The following is a 25264-nucleotide window of genomic DNA, read 5'->3' on the forward strand; positions in this document are numbered from 1 at the left end:
GGACAAGTGAAGCAATTAAATATGCAGATGACACAAAACTATTCAAAGTTGTCAAAACGTATGTGGGTTGTGAAAAATTGCAGGAAGACCTTAAACTGGAAGGCTGGGCATCCAACTGGCAGATGAAATTTAACATGAACAACTGCAAAGTGATGCACATTGAGAAGAATAAAATCTAAACCACAGTTAGCTGATGCTAGGGTCCATCTTACACTTCAGAACTCAAGAAAAAGATTTAAGTGTTGTTGTAGACAATAAGCTGAAATCTTCTGCTCAATGTGTGGCGGCGGCCAAAAAAGCAAACAGGATGCTAGGAGTTATTAGGAAAGGGATGGTGAATAAGACCAAAAATACTATAATGCCTCTGTATCGCTTCATGGTGCAATCTCACCTTGAGTACTGCGTTCAGTTCTGATTGCCGTATCTCAAAAAAGATATAGTGGAATTGGAAAAGGTTCAAAGAAGAGCAGCCAAAATGATAAAGATGGATATAAGGAAAGGCTAAAGAGGTTAGGGCTCTTCTGCTTGGAAAAGAGACGGATGAGGGGAGATATGATTTAGGTCTACAAAATCCTGAGTAGAATGAGAAGAAGTAAATCGATTTTTTAATCATTCCAAAAGTACAAAGACTAGGGGACACTCAAGGAAGTTACATGGAAATATTTTTTCACTCAGCGAATAGTTAGCTCTGGAACTCTTTGCTGGAGGATGTAGTAACAGCAGTTCGCATATCTGGGTTTAAAAAAAGGTTTGGACAAGTTCCTGGAGAAGTCCATAGTCTGCTATTGAGACAGACATAGGGAAGCAACTGCTTGCCCTGGGATTGGTAGCATGGAGTGTTGCCATGATCTGGGTTTCTGCTAGGTACCTGTGACCTGGCTTGGCCACTGTGGAAAACATGATACTGGGCTAGATGGACCATTGGTCTGACCCAGTATGGCTACTCTTATGTTATTACACAAATAAGAACCTAGGCTCATGAGGCATAACTGAGAATCCTCAAGACACCTTTACTTTAAAGAAAATTCTGTAACTTCATAGGTTCATAAAAAATATACCTAGCGTTCTGATAAGAAAGAAAACATTTACAGGGAAAGCACAGTCAGAAAGAAGCCCCCCAGTCTAGCGCCAATTGATGCAATACCAGAAATTTCTTCCACCTAAGTTGTGTCCATTTGGAAATTTCAGAAACAACAAACTTTATCACCATAAAAGACAACATTCACACTTCTATAATATAACCTCAATTATGGTCTTTATATCTTGAAGAAAGTCAAAAGAGACTAACAAAGTATATCTGCCCAAAATTTCCACTTGTGATGACTACAAAAGGGCTGAAACATTTAAATATCCTGCTTTTTCACCTGTACAAACCTCAGCACTAAGTGAATTTATACAATATATCTTTTGTACGGGTGGCAAATTAGTCTCTGGATATTTCAAAACTGAAGTTTATCAATAGAAATCAAACAAAATAAAACATGGAAAAGAAAATAAGATGACACCTTTTTTTATTGGACATAATACATTTCTTGATTAGCTTTCGAAGGTTGCCCTTCTTCGTCAGATCGGAAATTTCCAATCTGACGAAGAAGGGCAACCTTCGAAAGCTAATCAAGAAATGTATTAAGTTATGTCCAATAAAAAAGGTATCATCTTATTTTCTTTTGTTTGATTTCTATTGATAACCTTTAAGAGTGGACTAACACAGCTACCACACCTCTCTACTTAAAACTGAAGTTAAAAGGGTATGGAATAGTTCTTTTGGTGATAATCTTGAAAACAGAAAATACTGAAGTCTTAAGTTTAAATTCCTACTTACATTTTCCAGGTTTTCTACCTTCCTCGAAAATCAGGTTTTTATCTCCAGTCTGTTGAACCAATAATGATTTAACTTATAAGGCAGATTTTTCTACAGTCCAGTCTATTTTGAATGTTTAATGGATTCTTCCACTAGGCTGAAACATTTAGAGGATAAAGTGAAAACAAACAGCATACCTGGTATAGTCTTTCGAGGGCACCCCAAATTGCCTCCGTATCCACTACAACCAAGCCGGCATTTCCTCCAATTCCCTTAACTCACTACCGTGAGCTGCCAGAGATGCTAATCCTCCTGCAGGCGTCATGTCTCTTGACGCTACCGTGGCTAGCCCAAGTCTCTTCCCAGGTCATCTGGGATGTCAGTGCAGCTTAACACAGAGATGCTTCAAAGTTCCTCTTACCACTGCTCTAGCAATTCTCATTAGCTGCGAGGTGGAGGAGTGGAAGGCTCAGATGGACTCAATGAAATGTAATTGTCCAAGTCGCACTGATTCCTAAGCCCGACAGCAAAACCGCCCAGTGTAACTGGAATAGTAAAAGCTATTACTACTGACTGCAATGGGGAAGTTAACAGCAAAGGGAGCAGGAAGGTAAACCCTCTTGTTTTCCTCTGCGTTAAGTTCAATGGAAAGAAGAAAAAAGGAAGAAAAAAAACTTTCATCAATCAAAGAGGGAGCTTCCTTCACAGCGTCTTACTCTGATGCCATCTTGGATCAATAAAGCTGATAGTATAAACTTAGTCATTGATGAATCTTTCTTTCACAGCATGCTGAAAGCTACTGATCCTATCACCAAGTACCTGGCTTCTGTGAGAAAGTTGAGAACTTTCGCCAGACGACACTACTGTTCCACTGAGCCCCCAACCCTAAAAACCAAATCTTGCAAAACAATACTCTATATTTGAACTTCAACTTTTTCAGGCTGGTTGCTACCACTAGAAACTGCATCTTGTAGATTGCTTTTCTGTTTCTGGTCCTTGAGTGCTGAGCATATGCCTCTGTGTGGGCAGTAGAAAGATGAGTTTTCAGGTTAGTGGGATTTTTCCATGATAATAATTGGCCACACTATATACAGCGCCATTCCTTCTAACAAGAATTTTGCATCAGCTTTTGGCAGTGCTCTCACATTCAAAATAACCACACCAAGCTCTCCTCCTTTCATCCTGCTAACAATTCTGAAAGAAAGACTCATTTCTACTTGGAATCTAAATTGCAGTTTAAAAAATAGCTTTAAAAATCATCAACTAACGCCATGAGACTGTAGCAAACGGGAATTGACCAACTCATTAGCAGACTTGATATTTCTGGCCAATTATGATGTGCTATGCCAGGGTCATAAAGTTCAGTGTTAGATTTTTCTTTTCTTTTTTTGTTTCAATGAATATTTTATTTTCACCAAAAAACAGAATAATGAACAACATTTACCGCTCAAGTACATCTACATAATTATATAGACAACAGAAAGCTGGCAATATTTTGCCAGCTTTCTTTACATTATTCATACCGAGCTCCAACAAGATCATCCTAAATTTAAATCCTCACTTTAAACATCTCTTCCCCCCCCCCTTTCCCCATCCAATAACCCCCCTCACCCTCCCATATCATCTCAATAAACTAAACCTACATAGAAATCTTTTCTTGAAATTTATTCCAACCACCCTTGTGAGTCCAGAAACCGTCCTCTCTCTGAGCTGTTAACCACTCCATTTGATACAAACGAAGTAGTCTCTCCTTCCACATCACCACTGTAGGTGTCGCTGTAGTCTTCCAGTGTGCAGCAATCAACTTAACAGTTTATCTTGCCACCAATTTAGTCCATCCCCAAACAGCTCCAACAGGCATACTTGCGGGGATTGAGGTAACTCAAGCTGGTGCTTAGCTGAAATTGCTCCAGTCACCTCCGACCAAAACTCGGATATTAAATCACACTCCCACCACACATGCAAAAAGGTACCTCTAACACTCATACATCTCCAACACACATCAGACGCTTGGGGAAACATCTTCTGAATACGCTCAGGGGTATACCACTACCCAGTAAGTACTTTATAAGCATTCTCCTATACAAGGACACACAGACGTTTGACTCACTCCACAACAGATCTTCTCCCAATCTGATGCTGTGAAGTTAAATTGCAAATTATGTTCCCAAGCAATCATAAACTTATGTTTGGACCACTCCCAACCCCTCATAAATTTGTAGATCACCGATATAGGCCTGGGAGTCTTCTTCAACAGAAGCCAGAGATTCTCCAGATATTCCCCCTTACTATGGTCCTCTCGCAACCAGCCAAAAGATCACCCACTTCCCCCTTAAAGAGTTTATAAAACCTGCCCGGAAACCAATCTAACCCCGGAGCTTTACCATTTTTCAAATTCCGAATGACACTCTCTACTTCCCCTAATCGGATAGATTCCCCCAAATGCTCTCTCTCTAAGGCTGTAACTCGTGGAATAGTAATCCTGTCTAAAAAGCGCTCGATATAGACACACAAAGCTATCTCATCCACCCGATATAGTTCTTTATAATAAATGAGAAAGCAGGCTTGAATGTCAGAATCAGTATAACACCATTCACCTCTCCGACCTTGAATTTTTTGTACATTCATATTAATGCCAAGATGGCCGCCGAATAAGGGTCACGGAGCTAATGCTGCTCCAGAGACCCTGGTTGGAACGCAGCCAGGAATGAGACCGCAGGCCACCGGTTTATCGGGCCATCGGCCATCAGACTACCGAGCCCACACGTGGAGGCCGACGCTAGACCGGGGCTTCTCCATCGTGCCAGTGGACCCCCCCCCCTGGACGTGTTGGCGCTGGAGGCCTGCCAGCAACCACTCCCTGCCTCGTGGCCCGGTCGAATCTGACCCCGACGTGGCCCAGGAGGTCGGCCTCACTTGAGAGAGAGGGCCGTGAGGCCAGAGAGCAGGAGCGACCAGGGACAGAGCATCAGAGAGTCCCGCGAAAGCCCTCACCTGCGGGTCAGCGCGGGGAGCAGCTCCCTCTCGGACTGGAGCCCTGGACTGCATGGATTAAGCACCACCGCCCAGCATCACCGTCGACAGAGCCCCTGCACAGATCGCAGAGAGCGCCGGGTGGCCAATCATCTGCCGCGGCTGAGGAAGCAGGGTGAAGAACAACGAGCTGAGTGCGCACGGCGGTGGAGCAGGGATATTCCCAAGATGGCAATGGAGCAGGACGGACCCTGAGGAGCTCCGTGATTGAGCGAAGGCCGTGCATGGCAGACACGGCACAGGAACTCGATCCGAATCCACTCAATGGGAGAGCCACTACCACCCTATAGAAGGGAGAGGCAAGTGAACCTTTCCCCACGGGGGGCTAGCGGCAGCACAACTTATTAACTACATTAACTGGCTCATCGGGATCAACTGGCACAATTACCCCCCTCAAAGCCACCTCTCCACCAGTCTCCTACCTCCAATCACCGAAACACCTTTAACTCTCAGATCCATAGGAAAAACATCTGAGCATCTAAGTGTGAGTAAACTTAGATCCACAGGAAAACACCTGCACATCTAACTGTGAGCAAGTTAAACACTTTTAACTAATTAACCCGCTCAACAATATTATAGAACTGCAGAACCACTTCAGGCCTCCAAAGACACTATCCTAAGGACAAAGCCCAACATAACCACCAAAGCGGTCACCTAGTATCCCAAAAGGAACCAACACCACAATGAACACCGTCAAATTGCTCCTAATAATGTACTCCTTATCCCTGATGCACTATACACTAACCACCCCTCTCACAGAAACCAATATCATACCCAAAATACACAACTTCAATAGACTGTCCAAATATAATACATCCCACCAAACTAACAACCAAAATAATGGAAGACCTCCAATACGAGGACAAAATCAACACAAAGGAAAGAAAAATCTTAACAAACCCATATTACAAGAGAATAGACAACTAAAAAAAATCAACACAACTTCGAATACAGCAGACCCCTACCAAACAATTTAAGTAGGATACATAAACGCCAGATCAGCAGGTAACAAAACAACAATAATAGCAGATTGGATCACGTCAGATAATCTTGACCTACTACTTATTACCGAAACCTGGATCCACGATCAAAAGAACACCGTAATCCTAGATCTATGCCCCCCAAGCTAAAAAATCACTCACTGGACAAGAAAAAAAAGAGGCGGAGGCATAGCACTAAAGCGAAGTTACTTACCTGTAGCAGGTATTCTCCAAGGACAGCAGGCTGATTGTTCTCACATATTGGTGACATCCACGGCAGCCCCAGGTCCGGAAAATCTTCCTAGCAACAAAGGTTGCTAAAGCCTTCGAGCGCGTGGATGCGTGCACCACTCATGCGCGGCCATCTTCCCATCAGTCACGCAAGACTCCCGCTTCAGTCAACTTATGAAGCAAAAACAAAGAAAAGAACAACTCCAAAGGGGAGGCGGGCGGGTTGGTGAGAACAATCAGCCTGCTGTCCTCGGAGAATACCTGCTACAGGTAAGTAACTTCGCTTTGTCCGAAAACAAGCAGGCTGCTTGTTTTCACATATGGGTATCCCTATGCCCCAGGCTCACTCAAAACAACAAACAGGGTCAATTGGACCTCACAACGGCGAGCACATAACAAAAATTGACCTACGAAGAAACATCTAACAGAGTGCAGCCTGGAACAGAATAAAAATGGGCCTAGGGGGGTGGAGTTGGATTCTAAACCCCGAACAGATTCTGCAGCACCGACTGCCCAAACCGACTGTCGCGTCGGCTATCCTGCTGAAGCCAGTAATGAGATGTGAATGTGTGGACTGATGACCACGTCGCAGCCTTGCAAATCTCTTCAATAGTGGCTGACTTCAAGTGGGCCACTGACGCTGCCATGGCTCTAACACTATAAGCCTTGACATGACCCTCAAAAGTCAGCCCAACTTGGGCGTAAGTGAAGGAAATGTAATCTGCTAGCCAATTGGAAATGGAGTGCTTCCCGACAGCCAATCCCCTTCTGTTGGGGTTGAAAGAAACAAACATTTGGGCGGACTGTCTGAAGGGGCTTGTCCACTCCACATAGAAGGCCAAAGCTCTCTTGCAGTCCAATGTATGCAACTGACGTTCAGCAGGGCAAGTATGAGGACGGGAAAAGAATGTTGGCAAGACAACAGACTGGTTAAGATGGAACTCCGACACCACCTTCGGCAAGAACTTAGGGTGAGTGCGGAGGACTACTCTGTTATGATGAAATTTAGTATAGGGAGCATGGGCTACCAAGGCTTGAAGCTCACTGACTCTACGAGCTGAAGTAACAGTTACCAAGAAAATGAACTTCCAGGTCAAGTACTTCAGATGGCAGGAATTCAGTGGCTCAAAAGGAGCTTTCATCAGCTCGGTGAGGACAGCGTTGAGATCCCATGACACCGTAGGAGGTTTGGCAGGGGGGCTTTGACAAAAGCAAACCACTCATGAATCGAACAACTAAAGGCTGTCCCGAGATAGGCTTACCTTCTACACGATAATGATAAGCACTAATAGCACTAAGATGAACTCTTACGGAGTTCGTCTTAAGACCAGATTCTGACAAGTGCAGAAGGTATTCAAGCAGGTTCTGTGTAGGACAAGAGCGAGGATCTAGGGCTTTGCTGTCACACCAGATGACAAACCTCCTCCATTTAAAAGAGTAACACCTCTTTGTGGAATCTTTCCTGGAAGCAAGCAAGACTCGTGAGACACCCTCAGAAAGACCCAAGGAGGCGAAATCTACACCCTCAACATCCAGGCCATGAGAGCCAGAGACTGGAGGTTGGGATGCAGAAGCGCCCCCTCGTTCTGGGGGTTGTAAAACAGTCCAAGCTCCATGGTTCTTTGGAGGACAACTCCAGAAGAAGAAAGAACCAAATCTGACGCGGCCAAAAGGGCGCAATCAGAATAATGGTTCCGCGGTCTTGCTGTAGTTTCAGCAAAGTCTTCCCCACCAGAGGTATGAGAGGATTAAGAAGGCCCTTCCCCCAATGTAGGAGAAAGGCATCTGAGGCTAGCCTGTCATAGGCTTGAAGTCTGAACAGAACAGAACTGAGGGACCTTGTGATTCATCTGAGTGACAAAAAGATCCACCGAGTGGGTGCCCCACGCTCAGAAGATCTTGCAGACAACTGCCCTGTTGAGAGACCACTCGTGAGGTTGCTTTATCCTGCTCAACCTGTCGGCCAGACTGTTATTTAAGCCTGCCAGATACGTGGCCTGGAGAAACATGCCGTGACGGCAGGCCCAAAGCCACATCTGGACGGCTTCCCGACACAGAGGGCAAGATCCGGTGCCCCCTTGCTTGTTGACATAGTACATGGCAACCTGGTTGTCCGTCTGAATTTCAATAATTTGATTGGACAGCCGATCTCTGAAAGCCTTTAGAGCGTTCCAGATCGCTCGCAACTCCAGGAGATTGATCTGAAGACCTGATTCCTGAAGGGACCAAGCTCCCTGAGTGTGGAGTCCATCTACACGAGCTCCCCACCCTACAAGAGATGCATCCGTGCTCAGCACTTTTGGAGGCTGAAGAATTTGGAAGGGACGTCCCAAGGTCAAATTGGATCGAATTGTCCACCATCTCAGGAAGTTGTGAAAAGCAGTGGACAACAGGATTGCATCTTCTAGATCCCCCGCAGCTTGATACCACTGGAAAGCTAGGGTCCACTGAGCAGATCTCATGTGCAAGACGTGCCATGGGAGTCACATGAACTGTGGAGGCCATATGGCCCAGAAGTCTGAACATCTGCCGAACTGTGATCTGCTGAGACGCTCTAGCCAAGGAAACCCGGGACAGAAGGTTGTCCGCCCTCGCCTCAGGAAGATAGGCCCGAGCTGTCTGAGAGTCTAGCAGAGCTCCGATGAATTCTAGTTGTTGAACTGGAAGGAGATGGGACTTTGGGTAATTTATAACAAACTCCAGGAATTTGAAAGTCATCTGCATGGACTGTAGAGCTCTTGCCTCTCAGGTGTTCTTCACCAGACAATCGTCGAGATAAGGGAACACATGCACTCCCAGCCTGCGTAGAGACGCTGCAACGACCGCGAGGCATTTGATGAACACCCGGGGCGTAGAGGCGAGCCCAAAGGGCAGCACACAATACTGAAAGTGCAGTGTTCCCAGACGGCATTGAAGATACTGCCTGTGAGCTGGCAGTATCGGGATGTGAGTATAAGCATCCTTCAAGTCCAGGGAGCATAGCCAGTCGTTTTTCTGAATCATGGGAAGAAGGGTGCCCAGGAACTTTTCTTGGACCAAATATTTGTTCAGGGCCCTTAGGTCTAGGATGGAATGCATGCCCCCCTGTTTTCTTTTGCACAAAAAAGTGCCTGGAATAGAATCCCAGCCCTTTTTTACCCGGTGGCACGGGCTCGACCGCCTTGGCACTGAGAAGGGCAGAGAGTTCCTCTGCAAGTACCCGCCTGTGCTGGAAGCTGAAGGACTGAGCTCCCCGGTGGGCAATTTGGAGGTTTGGAGATCAAATTGAGGGAGTATCCCCGCCAAACTATTTGAAGAACCCACCGATCGGAGGTTACAAAAGGCCACTATTGGTGAAAAAATTTTAACCTCCCCCCGACCGGTAGATCGTCCGGCAAGGACACTTATTGCGGCTATGCTCGTCTGGAGCCAGTCAAAAGCCCGTCTCTTGCTTTTGCTGGGGCGCTGCAGGGGCCCGTCGAGGTGCACGCTGTTGACGTGAACGAGCGCGTTGGGGTTGAGCCTGAGCAGGCTGGCGGGAAAGTGGATTGTACCTACGCTTAGAGTAGGCATAGAGAGCATTCCTCCTTCCCCCATAAAAATGTCTACCTGATGAGGCAGATGCTGAAGGCGACCTGTGGGAGAGTTTGTCGAATGCGGTTTCCCACTGGTGGAGCTGCTCTACTCACCCCAATACCTAAAGATACAAAGAAAAAAGCAAATAAAATCACCAGCTATAGACCAGTAGCATCCATCCCCCTGGTAGTCAAATTGTTGGAAAGCATGGTAACCAAGCAACTTACTGACTACTTAAACAAATTCTCAATATTACACGAATCACAATCGGGATTTCGCTTGAACCACAGCACTGAAACAGTAATAATCACTCTCCTAACCAAATTCAAACAAGAAATTGCAACAGGCAAAAGTGTACTCTTACTACAATTCGACATGTCTAGTGCGATTGATATGGTAAGCCATAAAATACTACTAATCATCCTAGAATATTTTGGGATTGGGGGAAGGGTACTTAGCTGGATCAAGGGATTCCTTACCACAAGAACCTACCAAGTGATATCAAACTCGAATATATCAACACCATGGAAACCAGAATGTGGAGTACCCCAAGGCTCACCACTATCGCCAACCCTAATTATGACCCCACTAGCCAAATCCCTATCCAACCAAAGCCTCAACCCCTACATCTATGCAGATGATGTCACAATATATATCCCGTTTAAACACGATCTGGTTCACAAAATTATTCACGGTGAGGCCCCGATCTATATGGCAGACCTCATAAGACTTACCAACCAGAAACACAAAAAGGTCTGCACGCACATACCTAAATCTCCACTACCCAAGCTGCAAAGGACTAAAATATAAATCAACATATGCATCCAGCTTCTCCTACATAAGCACACAAATATGGAATGCACTACCAAACGTCATGAAAACAATGCACGACCTAACAATCTTTCGGAAATCATTAAAGACCAATTTGTTCAAGAAGGCATACCATAACGATCCAACCTAAACAGCCGAACCCTGCAACACAACAAAACTCGTACCAGGACACTTAATTCTTCCTTCTTAACAACCTAAAACACTCTGTTACTCAAACTTTAACGCAATTACCACTCTGTATTCGCCATCCCAGTACTATGTAAGCCACATTGAGCCTGCAAATAGGTGGGAAAATGTGGGATACAAATACAACAAATAAATAAATTCTCCGGCCACTAAGATATCTAGCCAGCCTCGCTCCAGATTTATTAGCAAACTCAAAGAATCCCTGCTTAAGTTTAATCTGAAAAAACTCAACTTCCGCCAGCTGCAGCTGGGAAAGTGCTCTCCGCACCTGGCAAAGATCATCCCACACCCCAGGGTCCTCTCTCTTATGTTTACTCTCAAGTTCAGCAAGCCGGCCCCTTAAATATAAGTTCTGTGCGCCCCTCTCCCTTTTCCTCCTAGAACCCCACTGCATGAAAACCCCTCTAACCACAGCTTTCAAAGCATCCCAAAGTGTGCCATCTCCAACCTCCCCATTATCATTAACTTGTCTATAAATCAACAATAGCATTCCGCACTGCTTGCATAACTTGTTCATCGCCTAACAGAGACTCATTGAGTCTCCAAAACCCTTTCTTCACTAAACCCCCCAGACCCTTGAGTTAGCCAAACAGTAGCATGATCCGAAAACAGGATATTCCCAATTTCAGCATCACCCATATTACTCCAAAGATTTCGATGAACCCACAGACTATCTATATTTATTTATTTGTGGCATTTATACCCTGCTCTTTCCCGCTCAATAGCAGGTTCAATGTGGCTTACATAGTATGGTACAAAGTATCACAGAGATAATACAGGGATGGAACCAATGTATCAAAGAGATGACATAATTACTTAGATTAGGTTCAGTATGGTACGATGTGTCACAGAAATGATACTAAGTATAGAACAAAGTGTCGCAGGGACGGCATAATTTCATAGAGTGGGATAATTACATTGAGTGGGACAGTGGTAAGAGATGTGTTGGCTGCTGGAGAGTTAGCTCATCCAGTGACCTCAATTAACTGATAATTAAGGTGTGGGTGAAGTAGAATACTTGCATAGGTTGCTGAATCAGCTAAAAGAGCCTGTTCAAAAGAGGCCCCTTAGATTCAAAAGTATATAAAGAGGAAAGGTCTCACTGAACTTTCTTTCTGAGAAGTTCTGAGGAGAAGAGGACATTTCTCTGGTAAGTGACGCTATTTGCTTGTGCTTTGGGAACTTAAAGATTGGGGTTTAAAGGAGGAATTGTAGGTTAGTGTTAGGCAAAATTAAAAAGCAAATTTTAACAGCTAATCTCCATAGTCTTTTCCACTTGAGTTTTAAAAGCTTGGGACCACAGCATTACAGATAGAATCTAAGCCACTGCAGGATCTAATTTAGTATTCCCCCCCAGCCTCCCCCAACACCCGCCCACACCCTAGGGACACTCCTCATTTATAGTCCGTTATTGTAATAGTATGGGTAACAAGCAGGAGTGCTCTTACAGAGTTTTAAAAAGATTTCATTACCATCTAAGAAGGGAATACTAAATAATCATACAATATACTATATAAAGTACAAAGACACTTTTATAGTAGGCTAATATCCTTAATACTGTAGCAAGTTTTAAATTATTGAAAAACTCAAAAAACACTAAGATGGGTCAGCAGTCCAGCAGCGAGAGGGGTGCTATCCAGTCTTTTGCATTGAGGTGTCACATGTATGATTATCTCCCAGTTGGTGAGATGTCATATGTTGCGCCCGATGCAAAGAGCTCCTAGCTCTTAGAGAAACATGTCCGTTCTCTTAAGGCTAGAGTAGAAGACTTGGTGGAGCTGACGGAGACAGAGGGGTACATAGAGGAGACCTACAGGGATGTTGTAGAGAAGTCCCACCTCCAGTCCAGTAGCTCTTGTGCTACCTTGGAGGAGGGAGGTCTCCTAGAAGGAGAGCATCACCCTGATGAAGTAGGAAGTACTCCTGTAGCCAGGACCTGCCCACCAGGGGATGTACTATCCTCTGGCACCGAGGATATGTCTCCAAGTGCTGCCCGGGAGGGAAAGGTTAGGACAGCTGTTGTAGTTGGTGATTCGATCATTAGGCATATAGATAGCTGGGTGGCTGGTGGACGTGTGGATCGCCTGGTGACTTACCTGCCTGGTGCGAAGGTGACGGACCTCACGTGTCACCTAGATAGGATTTTAGATAGTGCTGGGGAGGAGTCGGCTGTCTTGGTACATGTGGGTACGAATGACGTAGGAAAATGTGGGAGAGAGGTTCTGGAAGCCAACTTTAGGCTCTTAGGTAGAAAGCTCAAATCCAGATCCTCTAGGGTAGCATTTTCTGACATGCTACCTGTTCCACGCGCAGGGCCAAAGAGACAGGCAGAACTCCGGATTCTCAATGCATGGATGAGACTATGGTGCAGGAAGGAGGGTTTTAGATTTGTTAGGAACTGGGCAACATTCTGGGGAAGGGGGAGCCTATTGCGAAAGGATGGGCTCCACCTTAACCAGGGTGGGACCAGGCTGCCGGCATCAACATTTAAAAAGGAGATAGAGCGGCTTTTAAACTAGAAATGGGGGGGAAGGACGACAATCGCTCAAAAGTGCATGGTTCGGGATAAGGTATCTTGCAAAGATACCTCACAAACAGGGTAGATAGGGTTTCTGGATAGTGAGGTTGCACAACAGACCGTGGTAGGCCAGATGCCAATAAATACAACTAAAGATCAGCAAAAAGATAGCAAATCAGTAGTGTCAAGTACTAAGCATCATGTAAATAGGAACAACAAACATACTCTAAAATGTCTATATGCAAATGCTAGTAGTCTAAGAAATAAGATGGGAGAGTTGGAATATATTGCACTAAATGAAAAATTGGATATAATAGGCATTACTGAGACCTGGTGGAAGGAGGATAACCAGTGGGACACTGTCACACCGGGGTACAAAGTATATCGTAGTGATAGGGTGGACCGGACTGGTGGAGAGGTTGGACTGTATATTAACGAGAGCCTTGACTCAGATAGATTACAAATTCAGCAGGACACAAGTCACACCTTTGAATCATTGTGGGGTCAAATTCCATGTATAAAAGGGAAAAAAACGGTGATAGGAGTGTACTACCGTCCGCCTCGCCAGGACGAGCAGGTAGACGCAGAAATGATAAAAGAAATCAGAGACGCGAACAAAATGGGCAAGGTAAAATTATGTATCATACCTGATAATTTTCTTTCCATTAATCATAGCTGATCAATCCATAGACTGGTGGGTTGTGTCCATCTACCAGCAGGTGGAGATAGAGAGCAATCCTTTTGCCTCCCTATACGTGGTCATGTGCTGCCGGAAACTCCTCAGTATGTCGATATCAAAGCTCCATCCGCAGGACTCAGCACTTAGAGAATTACACCCACAAAGGGACACTCTGCTCAGCTCACCACCGCCGAAACGGGGGAGGGGAATCAACCCAGCTCATCCCCACACAAGTGGGGGAAGGGAATCCGTCCAGCTCATCCCCGCGGAGCGGGGGAGGGACACCACACCCGCCGATGCGGGGGGATCTGGCTTATCCTGCTACCACAACCGTGGGAGAAGCTGGCTAACCCTAACACCGCAGACGCTGGAGGGATATAATACTACCCTACTGCCGCACAAAGCGGAAGGGAGCGCCGGCAGAATTTAGGTTTCAATCCAGCCCCGTAAAACAGAGGGAAGAGGAATGCAGCAGCTCACTGTAACACAAAATCGTCTCAACTCCAGAAGAATCAGATCGAAAAAACTTGAACACGAAGATCCTCCTGAACAGGAACTGAAGACTAACTTGAACCTGAAATGCAACCAGAATATAAACAGTACAGATATCTGGGAGGGGCTATGGATTGATCAGCTATGATTAATGGAAAGAAAATTATCAGGTATGATACATAATTTTACCTTCCATATCATCATGGTGATCAATCCATAGACTGGTGGGATGTACCGAAGCAGTACTCACCCAGGGCAGGACACAGAAATCCCTGACCGCAACACTGAAGCTCCAAACAGGGCCTCCACCCGAGCAGCCACACTCAAGCGGTAATGACGAAAGAAGGTATGAGCCGATGCCCAAGTTGCCGCCTTACAAATCTCTTCCAAGGAGACGTACCCGGCCTCTGCCATCGAGGCCGCCTGTGCCCTAGTGGAGTGAGCCTTCAGCTGGATAGGCGGCATCTTCCCCGCGGCCACATAAGCCGCTGTAATGGCTTCCTTGACCCATCGTGCCACTGTAGGCTTGGATGCCTGCAGACCCTTACGAGGATCTGCAAACAGCACAAACATATGATCCGACTTCCGGAAATCATTGGTCACTTCCAAGTATCTGATGATGACTTGTCTCACATCTAGATATTTGAGAGCAGAGTACTCCTCTGGGTAGTCCTCCCTACGAAAGGAGGGTAGGCAGAGCTGCTGATTCACATAGAAATGGAAATGAGAAACAATCTTGGGCAGGAAGGAAGGCAACGTGCGAATAGACACTCCTGCCTCAGTGAACTGCAGGAAGGGTTCCCGACATGATAGCGCCTGGAGCTCGGAAACCCGTCTGGCTGAAGTGATAGCCACCAAAAAGACTGCTTTCAACGTCAGGTCTTTCAGAGATGCCCTCGACAAGGGTTCAAAAGGCGGCTTCTGCAAGGCTCTTAGCACTAGATTGAGATTCCACGCAGGCACCACTGAGTGCAGAGGAGGGCGTAGGTGATTAACTCCCTTGAGAAAGCGCACCACATCTGGCTGCGAGGCCAGGGAAGCACCCTTCAGGCGACCCCTAAAGCAAGCCAGAGCCGCTACCTGGACTTTAAGGGAACTGAGCGACAAGCCTTTCTCCAGACCTACTTGCAGGAATGCCAACACTGAAGAAATTGGAGCAGTGAAGGGAGAAAAGAGAGCCTGCTTCACACCACGATGCAAAGGTACGCCAAACCCTGGCGTAAGCAGTAGAAGTAGAGCGCTTCCTCGCTCTCAGCATAGTGGCGTTGACCTTGTCTGAGAAGCCCTTCTTCCTCAGACGCTACCACTCAATAGCCAGGCCGTAAGACCAAAGGGGGAGGGATCCTCCATCACCACAGGACCCTGGTGCAACAGGCCCCGCACCGCTGGCAGCCGCAGAGGGCCGTCCACCAAGAGCCTGATCAAGTCCGCATACCAGGGATGTCTGGGCCAGTCGGACCCCACCAGGATTATCCGACCCCGGATGCTTTGCACCCCGGTCTAGCACCCTGCCCAACATGGGCCAGGGCGGGAACACACAGAGAAGCTCCTGTGTCGGCCACCGTTGGAGAAGAGCATCTACTCCCAGAGAGCAAGGGTCCCGTCCTCTGCTGAAAAGGCGCGGCACTTGGCAATTGGCCGATGACGCCATCAGATCTAAGCTCAGCTGGCCCCAGCGCTTTGTGATGTCCAAGAACGCCTGAGCCGATAGCTGCCACTCTCCGGGATCCAAGGTATGGCGACTGAGAAAGTCCGCCTTGACATTCATGACTCCCGCAATGTGGGCCGCTGACAGCTGTTCCAGGTTCACTTCCACCCACTGGCATAGTTTCATGGCCTCCTTGGCTAGAGGGGCACTCTTGGTACCTCCCTGGCGATTGACATAGGCCACAGCCGTGGCATTCTCCGACAGGACCCGTACTGGCTTCACCGCCAGCACCGGGAGAAACTCCAAAAGTGCCAACCGAATGGCTCTGAGTTCAAGGAGGTTATTAGACCACTTTGCCTCTGCATGAGACCAGAGGCCCTGCGCTGTCCTTCCCAAGCAGTGGGCTCCCCAGCCCGTCAAAGAGGCATCCGTCGTGACGACAACCCATTCCGGGGTCAAAAGAGGCATTCCTGCGGACAGCTTGTCTGGCCTCAGCCACCAGCTCAGCGCCTTGCGCACTGCTGGATCCAAGGAAAGACGCATAGCGTAATCCTCCGACACGAGTCCATCGCTGCAGCAGAGAGTGCTGTAGAGGTCTCATATGGGCCCTGGCCCAGGGCACTACTTCCATCATGGCCGTCATAGAGCCCAACAGCTGCACATCGTCCCAAGCCCGAAGAGGAGAAGCTACTAGGAACTGGTCCACCTGAGCCTGAAGCTTGACAATCCGATTGTCTGGCAGGAACACTCTGCCCACTTGGGTATCGAAAAACTCCCAGATACTCCAGGGACTGAGTCGGGCGCAGCTGGCTTTTCTCCCAGTTGATGATCCACCCCAGGGAGTTCAAAAGAGCAATCACCCGGTCTACAGCTCTGCCGCACTCTGCATAAGAGGGGGCTCGGATCAACCAGTCGTCCAGATAAGGATGGATTTGTACTCCTTCCTTTCGTAGGAAGGCCGCGATGACCACCATTACTTTGGAGAAGGTCCGCGGAGCAGTAGCCAACCCGAACAGGAGGGCTCTGAACTGGAAGTGTCGGCCCAGGACTGCAAAACGCAGAAAGCATTGATGAGGAGGCCAGATGGGAATATGCAAGTAAGCTTCCTTGATGTCCAAGGATGCCAGGAACTCCCCTGCTTTCACTGCCGCTATAACAGAGCGGAGAGTCTCCATTCAGAAGTGTCGAACTTTCAAGGCCCGATTGACCCCTTTGAGGTCGAGGATAGGCCGCACAGAACCTCCTTTCTTTGGTACCACAAAGTAAATGGAGTAACGTCCCTTGCCAAGCTGATCTTCTGGCACCGGAACGACCACACCCAGGCGGATCAGATTTCCAAAGTCTGCTGCACTGCCACAGCTTTGACCGGAGACTTGCAGGGAGAGTGCACAAACTAGTCTCTTCAGGGTCGGCAGAACTGTAGCTTGTAGCCGTCTCTGATGACTTCCAGCACCCAAGCGTCTGAAGTTACCCTGGTCCACTCGCCCAAAAACGAGGATAGGCGTCCTCCAATCTGCTCTGGGCCATGGACCTGGGCCAATGTCATTGGGTACGAGACCCCGGGGAGGGACCGGAGGACGCACCTCCGGGACGGCGGTCTCTGCGAAAGGAATGCTGCTTGGGGGAGAAGTTCCTCTTGAAGGAAGAGGGGGCAGAGGAGCCCGACTTGCCCGGGCGATACTGATGGGCTTCCTGAAACCGTCCTTTGGAGGAACCGGGGCAGGCACCACTGGCCCGAGCCCTGACCTCCGGTAACCTCTTGCCCTTGGACGTGCCGAGATCGGTCACAATCTTGTACAGCTAGACCCCAAAGAGCAGCTTGCCTTTAAAAGGCAACTTAGCCAGGCGAGACTTAGAGGCGTGGTCAACAGACCAATGCTTCAGCCAAAGCAAGCGCCGAGCAGAGACTGTCTGAGCCATACCTTTAGCCGAGGCTCTCAAGACATCATACAGCAAGTCTGCCAAGTAGGCCAAGCCCGATTCCAGGGCTGGCCAATCAGCCCTCAAGGAAGGATCCGAGGGGGAAGCCCGCTGCACAATCATCAGGCACGCCCTGGCCATATAGGAGCCGCAAACTGAGGCCTGCAAAACTTAAAGCAGCCGCCTCGGACGACTTTAAGCCGCCTCCAATCTTCTGTCTTGGGCGTCCTTTAGGGCCGTGCCACCTTCCACCGGCAATGCCATTTTCTTAGTCACCGCAGTGATTAAGGAATCCACGATAGGCCAAAGAAAGGCCTCCCGTTCACCTTCAGGCAGAGGATAGAGGCGGGACATAGCCCTAGCCACTTTAAGGCTCGCTTCTGGGAAATCCCATTGAGCCGAAATCAAGGTGTGCATGGCTTCATGCACATGGAAGGTTCTAGGCGGGCGCTTAGTCCCCAGCATAATGGCAGAGCCAGCAGAGGCTGAGGGAGAGACGTCCTCCAGAGAGGAAATCTTCAAAATGCTCATGGCCTGTACTAACAGGTTGGGCAAATCCTCTGAGCAAAAGATCCGCGCTGCAGAGGGGTCATCCGCTCCATCCGAGCGGGAATCCGTCTCCTCCAAGGAATCCCCAAAGGACCGTTGGGAGAACTCGGATACGCTGCCCTCATCTACATCAGAGGAGACAGAGTCCTCTAGGGCCTAGAAATCCACCCGAGGGCATTTGCTTCCGGAGGCCTCAACCCCTTTATCAGACAGGGGAGCAGGGGCAGCGTTTTGCATAAGAAAAGCCCGATGCAGCAGCAAAATGAACTCAGGGGAGAAACCCCTCAGACTGTGCACTTCTGCAGCCTGGGCCACGGCCCTAGACGCACCCTCAACCGGCGCTCGCAAGAGCAAAGGAGAAACGTGCTGCGCATCCAAAATGGCGTCCGGCGTGAAACTCCGAGGAGCCGCGCGGGAAGAACGGCGCTTAACTTTGGCCGCTTTCTTGCCATCGCCCGAATCAAGGGCGACCATAGCATTAACGTCTCCCACCTCGAGGGCGGCCCAAGAAGCCGTCCGAGCAGAGTGGCCGGCCAAAATGGAGGGGGTGAGCAGCGGGGGATGGGCGCTCATGGCGGGAAAAACCGCCGCACCGGAGGAAGACCCGGGACACTGACCGGACTCCAAACTGACGCCCAAAAAGGGCGATTCAGGCTATGAACCCCCGCTAGACGCGCACACGCAGTCCGGGGAGCAATTCTTCGCGCCCTCACCCTCCGACGCCATAAGCCACGTGGAGACCGATCGTGGAATCCCCTGCCCACTACAAAAGGTAAAAATTACCTGCTCCAAGCTCTGAGCTGTAACGAACCGGTGTCCCAGTGAGCAGCTGCAATAAACGCTGATATAAACGTTGAAATAAACGCCCTTACAGGACGTCCAAAAAAATTTTTTTTTTTTTTTTTTTTTTACGGAGCCAGCGGGAGGGGGGAGAAAAGGAGGGACCTGGCACCACCAGGTTTGCACTTGCTCAAGAAGAGCCCTCAACCCCAGGTACTCAAAAAAAGCTAAGAATTAGGCCTGGAGACCTAGCCAGAGCTGCTGCTGTGTGTGACCACCACCTGCTGAGATAGAGAACATACCTATGAGTTTCCAGCAGCACATGACCACATATAGGGAGGCAAAAGGATTGCTCTCTATCTCCACCTGCTGGTAGATGGACACAACCCACTAGTCTATGGATTGATCAGCATGATGATATGGAAAGACACATTTGCCACAAGGGGAATGCCTACCAATCCCGTTGTGTCTTGTCGGACGTTTTCATAACTCCCCAATATTGGCTTGACGGGCATATGCCACTTTCGGGTGCTCACTGAACTCAGGGTGAACAGAGAGAACGTGCCAGTATCTATGGATAATAGAACTAATACTGCTGGCCCTATGAGAAATGGGAATGACACAAGCCATGGTACCACGGGGAGGTCTCTGACCAGGCTGAAACAACCACGGACGGTGGGCATACAAAGCCCTTTTAAATGCGCCTCTAACAACCTTCATAGGATAACCCCGAGCTAAAAACCTATTCATCATAGTTCTCGTCTGACTTTTAAATTCTATAACAGAGGAACAGAGATGTCGTAATCTTAAAAATTGACTGACAGGAACACCCCTCTTCAGAGAACCCCATGATGGAAACTCTGATAATGCAGAAGGGTGTTCCTGTCAGTAGGCTTACGAAAATAATAGTAACAAATCTCCCCTCCAGGGTTCTACTAATTTTGACATCCAAAAAATCAAGTTCTGACTGATCAATCCTAAAGGTAAATTTGATGTGCTGATCCACTGTATTCAAAAACCCAATGGAGTGAAGTTTGTTCAAGGGACCACGCCAAAATAAGATGACATTGTCAATGTATCTCAGCCACATGACTACATGTTTATACCAAGCAGATGTATACACGTGCTCATTCTCAAATTGGGTCATGTACAAACAAGCCAATGAGGGCGCTACAGTCGCCCCCATGGCAACATCTTGTGTCTGTACATAAAACCAATCGTTAAATTCAAAATAATTATGACAGATCACAAATGGTGACATGCTAATTGTATTGCCTTGTCCTGGGGGACATTAGTATAGAGAGCGGCGACATCCAAACCCACCATAAAAAAATCTTCTCTCTGCGGCTCCATATCCTCAAGCAGCTGGATAAAGTGCAGAGTCCCGTACATAGGATTCCGCCTTTTTTACTAAGGGATTCAACAACATGTCCACGTACTTAGATACTGGTTCGAGAACTGAATCTCGAGTAGCAACTATCGGCCGACCAGGGGGGTCTACAAGTGACTTGTGGACTTTTGGGACAAAATATATATAGGGTACCTTCGGACAAGTATGACAAAGTTGACGTTGTTCATTTCTTGTCAATAAGCCATCGAGTACTGCTTTATTAACACAGTTCTCTATTTCTCTCTGTAGCCATGTTGTAGGATCACTATCTATAGGCTTATAATATTGAATTTGTTGCAATTGTTTCAAACCCTCTTGAATATATTTGCCCCTGTCCAATTGCCCCTGAATAATCAGCTGCTGAAAATTGACTAACAAAGGATCACACAGTGGATGTCATTATACAGCACATTACAGCAGTGGACATTATTGAGTGCTATGAACTGTCCGCCTCACTAATGTGATGAAGCAGGATTTTTTTCATGTATAATGGTTTGATATTTAAATGTCTAAAGACGTTTTAGATAACTAGTACATAGGGTGAGTGGTGGTTGAAAGGTGATGAATGAGTGTTTTAATGTTTAAAGTTAATAGCTGGTATAAGGCATAAGTATTTATAATAAAGAGATATTTGCATATATAAGTTGGAGTTTAATAAACTCTCAATGCCAAACAACTACCGCTGGGATCTTTAAACTTCTAGAGAACAAGAAATCCAAACCCATCCCTAATTAGAATTGCAATTCCCCCTACTCGCCTACCCTCCCCGCCCCTGGTGACCCACTGCAGTCCCAAAAGGACAGCGCTTTAAGACCTGAAGATCTCTGGGACACAAGTGCGTCTCTTGTAAAAATGCTATGTCCCCTACCCAACTCTTTGAAAACTATGCTGCGTTTCCCCGGGTTATTAAGACCATTCACATTCCACGAACCCACTGTTATCAACTCTGTTTTATATTGTTCCCGTACTCCTTTCTGTTTAACTTGCCATGCATACCCTCCCCCCAGCCCCTTACCTCCCCGATTCACAACCCCCCTCTCCTCCCTCCCCCCCCCCCTCAATCCAGCTGACCAATCTCCAACTGAATCAGCCATCCCCCGAGGAAACAACTAACTCCCAAATGGCTCAACTCTCCATTTAAGATTCCCTCTTTAAGTACATAAGAATCGCCATGCTGGGATAGACCAAGGGTCCATCGAGCCCAGCACCCTGTCACCGACAGCAGTCAAAAGAACAAGCAATTTGTCCCGCCCATCCTAGAAATACTGTATTCCCTCGTCCATTCAATAACATTCTATGGCTTTTTCCTCCAGGAAGCCATCCAACCCTTTTTTGAAGTCCGCTAAGTTAACCACCTTAATCACCTTTTCCAGCAGCAAATTCCAGAGTTTAACTACGCGTTGAGTGAAGAAAAATTTCCTCCAATTCCTTTTAAATTTACCACACTGCAGCTTCATCGCATGCCCCCTTGTCCTAGTATTTTTGGAAAGCGTAAACAGACGCTCCACATCGACCCGTTCCATTCCACTCATTATCTTATAGACCTCTATCATATCTCCCCTCAGCCACCTTTTCTCCAAGCTGAAGAGCCCCAGCCTCTTCAGTCTATCCTGATAGGGAAACTGTCCCATCCCCTGTATCATCTTTGTCGCCCTTCTCTGCACCTTTTCCAATTCCACAATGTCTTTTTTGAGATGTGGCGACCAGAACTGACAATATTCGAGGTGCGGTCGCACCATAGAGCAATACAACGGCAGAATAATATCCTTATTTTTGTTTTCCATCCCCTTCCTAATGATACCTAACATTCTATTTGCTTTCCTAGCCGCAGCAGCACAATGAGCAGAAGTTTTCAATGTATCATCAACGATGACACCTAGATCTCTTTCTCGGTCCGTGACTCCCAACACAATCTTGCATTCCGTAGTTATAGTTTGGGTTCCTCTTTCCCACATGCATCACTTTGCACTTGTTCACATTAAACGTCATCTGCCATTTAGACGCCCAGTCTCCCAGTCTCGTAAGGTCCTCTTGTAGTTTTTCACAATCTTCCAGCGATTTGACTACTTTGAATAACTTTGTGTCATCGACAAATTTGATTACCTGACCAGTTACCCCCATCTCTAGGTCATTTATTTTTTATTTTATTTTTTTATTTATAAATTTTCATTTTACATTTATGCAATAACATAAATATATGGAAATTAGGCAAATATTACTAAACTTTATAGATACAAAGTAACATAAGGAAATAATACTTTCAATAATTTGTCCACAATAAATGATCCAAGTACTAGGAAATATACATCAATAAACAAAAATGTTTCCTTAATCTAGGAGTAGAAGGTTTACAGGAATATACAATCGAGTAGTGCATGCAATCTCTATGCAATCTGATGTTAATCCAACATATTCTTTACTAGTTATAAATTCCAGTAATTTCCCAGGAGTGAAAAATATATAATTAGTGGCATTCAAGGAAATAATACACCTACAGGGAAATTTAAGGAGAAAAAGCACTCCTAAACCAAGAATTCTTGGTTTTAAAGCCAAGAACTCTTTTCTCCACTTTTGAGTGTCACATGAAAAATCTGGAAACATCTGAATTTTTGAACCTAGGAAAGAAACATTCAAGTGACGGAAATACACTCTTAATATATTATTTTGATCGTGTTCTAAGGCAAACGTTACTAACATTGTAGTCCTTTCAGATATAACTTCCATAGAGTTTTCAAGAAAATCTGTAAGATTTAAATCTGGTTGTGGAGGATCAGATTTTCCCTTAGTTCAAGTAATATATAAAACCCTTGTAATTGGTGGAAACACTTCAGGTGGTATGCCCAGCACTTCTTTGAAATACGTTTTTAGCATTTCCAGTGCTGGGATAATTGGAGACTTAGGAAAATTTAATAAACATAAGCAGTTCCTCCTAGCCTGATTTTCCAAGTATTCAATTTTACGTTTTTGGTAGTTACTATCTTTAACACGACAATCGAGTCTTTTACTGATTTTATCTCTTGTTCTAAAGCTTCAATCTTAGAAGTCTGCTCTTCGATCTTCACAACATTCTGAGCTTGAATCTGTTTTATTTCAGTCACCTCTCCTCGAAGGGAGCTTGAAATCTGTTGGAGAGTTGTATTTATGCCCTGGATTGCAGTCCAAAGTACTTCCATTGTTATTACAGCCGGTTTAACTTTACCACCATTCCCTCCGGAAAGACTGATCTGTGTTATTGTAGGTAAATCAGGGGACGACACCTGATTATCTGCAAGCGTTGTTCCCACAGGAGTCGAGATGGCTGGAGGCCCACCACAGGCAGCTGCCGATTTTCCCCTCACGTCGGAGGTTTCAGTCAGCTGTAGCTCTGTTACAACCAGTCCTGTTCCTGGTCTCGGAGGTGCCGTAAACGAGGGAGGAGAAAGAGACACTCCCTCTGCACTATGGTCCCGTTCTCCCGGTGGACCCCTCGTGGTATTTTCCTGTCCTCCCGGCGTCTGTAGCCCGAGTTCATCTAGCGCCATTTGGCGCATGGGGGGGACATTCACCCCACTTGTGGAGGTAAGTGTACAGGTTTTTCCCTTCCTCTTCCCCATTTCTGGGTGGAGGAATTACCCGTTTCGCCAAGATTTCCGCAAAGAGAATCCGGAGCTAAACAGACACACTTCTAGTCCAAACGCCATCTTGGTCTCTAGGTCATTTATGAATATGTTAAAAAGCAGAGGTCCCAGCACCGATCCCTGAGGGACCCCGCTAACTACCCTTCTCCATTGCGAATATTGACCTTTTAGTCCTACTCTCTGTTTCCTTTCAACCAGTTTTTAATCCACAGTAAGACACTGCATCTGATCCCATGTCCCTCTAATTTCCTCTGTAATCTTTCATGAGGGACTTTATCAAACGCCTTCTGAAAATCTAGATACACAATATCAACCGGCTCACCTTTATCCACGTTTGTTTATCCCTTCAAAGAAATGCAGCAAATTGGTGAGGCAAGATTTCCCCTTCACTAAACCAATGTTGACTTTGTCCCATTAGTCCATGCTTTTGAACGTGCTCCGTAATTTTGTTCTTGATTATAGTCTCTCCCATTTTAACCGGCACCAACGTCAGACTCACCGGTCTATAATTTCCCGGCTCCCCTCTGGAACCTTTTAAAATATCAGCATTACATTGGCCACCCTTCAATCTTCCGGTACCAAGCTCGATTTTAAGGATAAACTACAAATCAATAACAGTAGCTCCGCCAGCTCATTTTTTAGTTCTACCAGTACCCTAGGGTGCATACCATCCGGTCCAGGAGATTTGCTACTCTTCAGTTTGTAGAACTGCTCCATTACGTCTTCCAGATTTACAGATATTTCAATAAGTTTTTCCGACTCATCAGCTACGAATACCCTGTCCAGCACCAGTATCCCACCCAAATCTTCCTCGGTGAAGACTGAAGCAAAGAACTCATTTAGTTTTTCTGCTATTTCTTTGTCTTCCTTGATCGCCCCTTTTACACCCTGGTCATCCAGCAGGCCAACCAATTCTTTTGCCGGTTTCCTGCTTTTAATGTATCTAAAAAAAATTTTTACTATCAGTTTTCCGTCCTCCTTTTCTGATACGTGAAATATGTTTGGCCTGGGCCTCCAGGACGGTGTTTTTGAACAGCATCCACGCCTGTTGTAG

At 46.6% G+C, this 25264-nt stretch overlaps 1 protein-coding gene across 1 annotated transcript in view; it reads right to left on the bottom strand.

Annotated features, from left to right (window-relative positions):
* Positions 1–25264, bottom strand: part of EDC4 (enhancer of mRNA decapping 4) — a 1195039-nt gene that overhangs the window by 923481 nt on the left and 246294 nt on the right.

Source organism: Microcaecilia unicolor, chromosome 5, assembly GCF_901765095.1.
Source record: "Microcaecilia unicolor chromosome 5, aMicUni1.1, whole genome shotgun sequence".
Taxonomy (NCBI): Eukaryota; Metazoa; Chordata; class Amphibia; order Gymnophiona; family Siphonopidae; genus Microcaecilia; species Microcaecilia unicolor.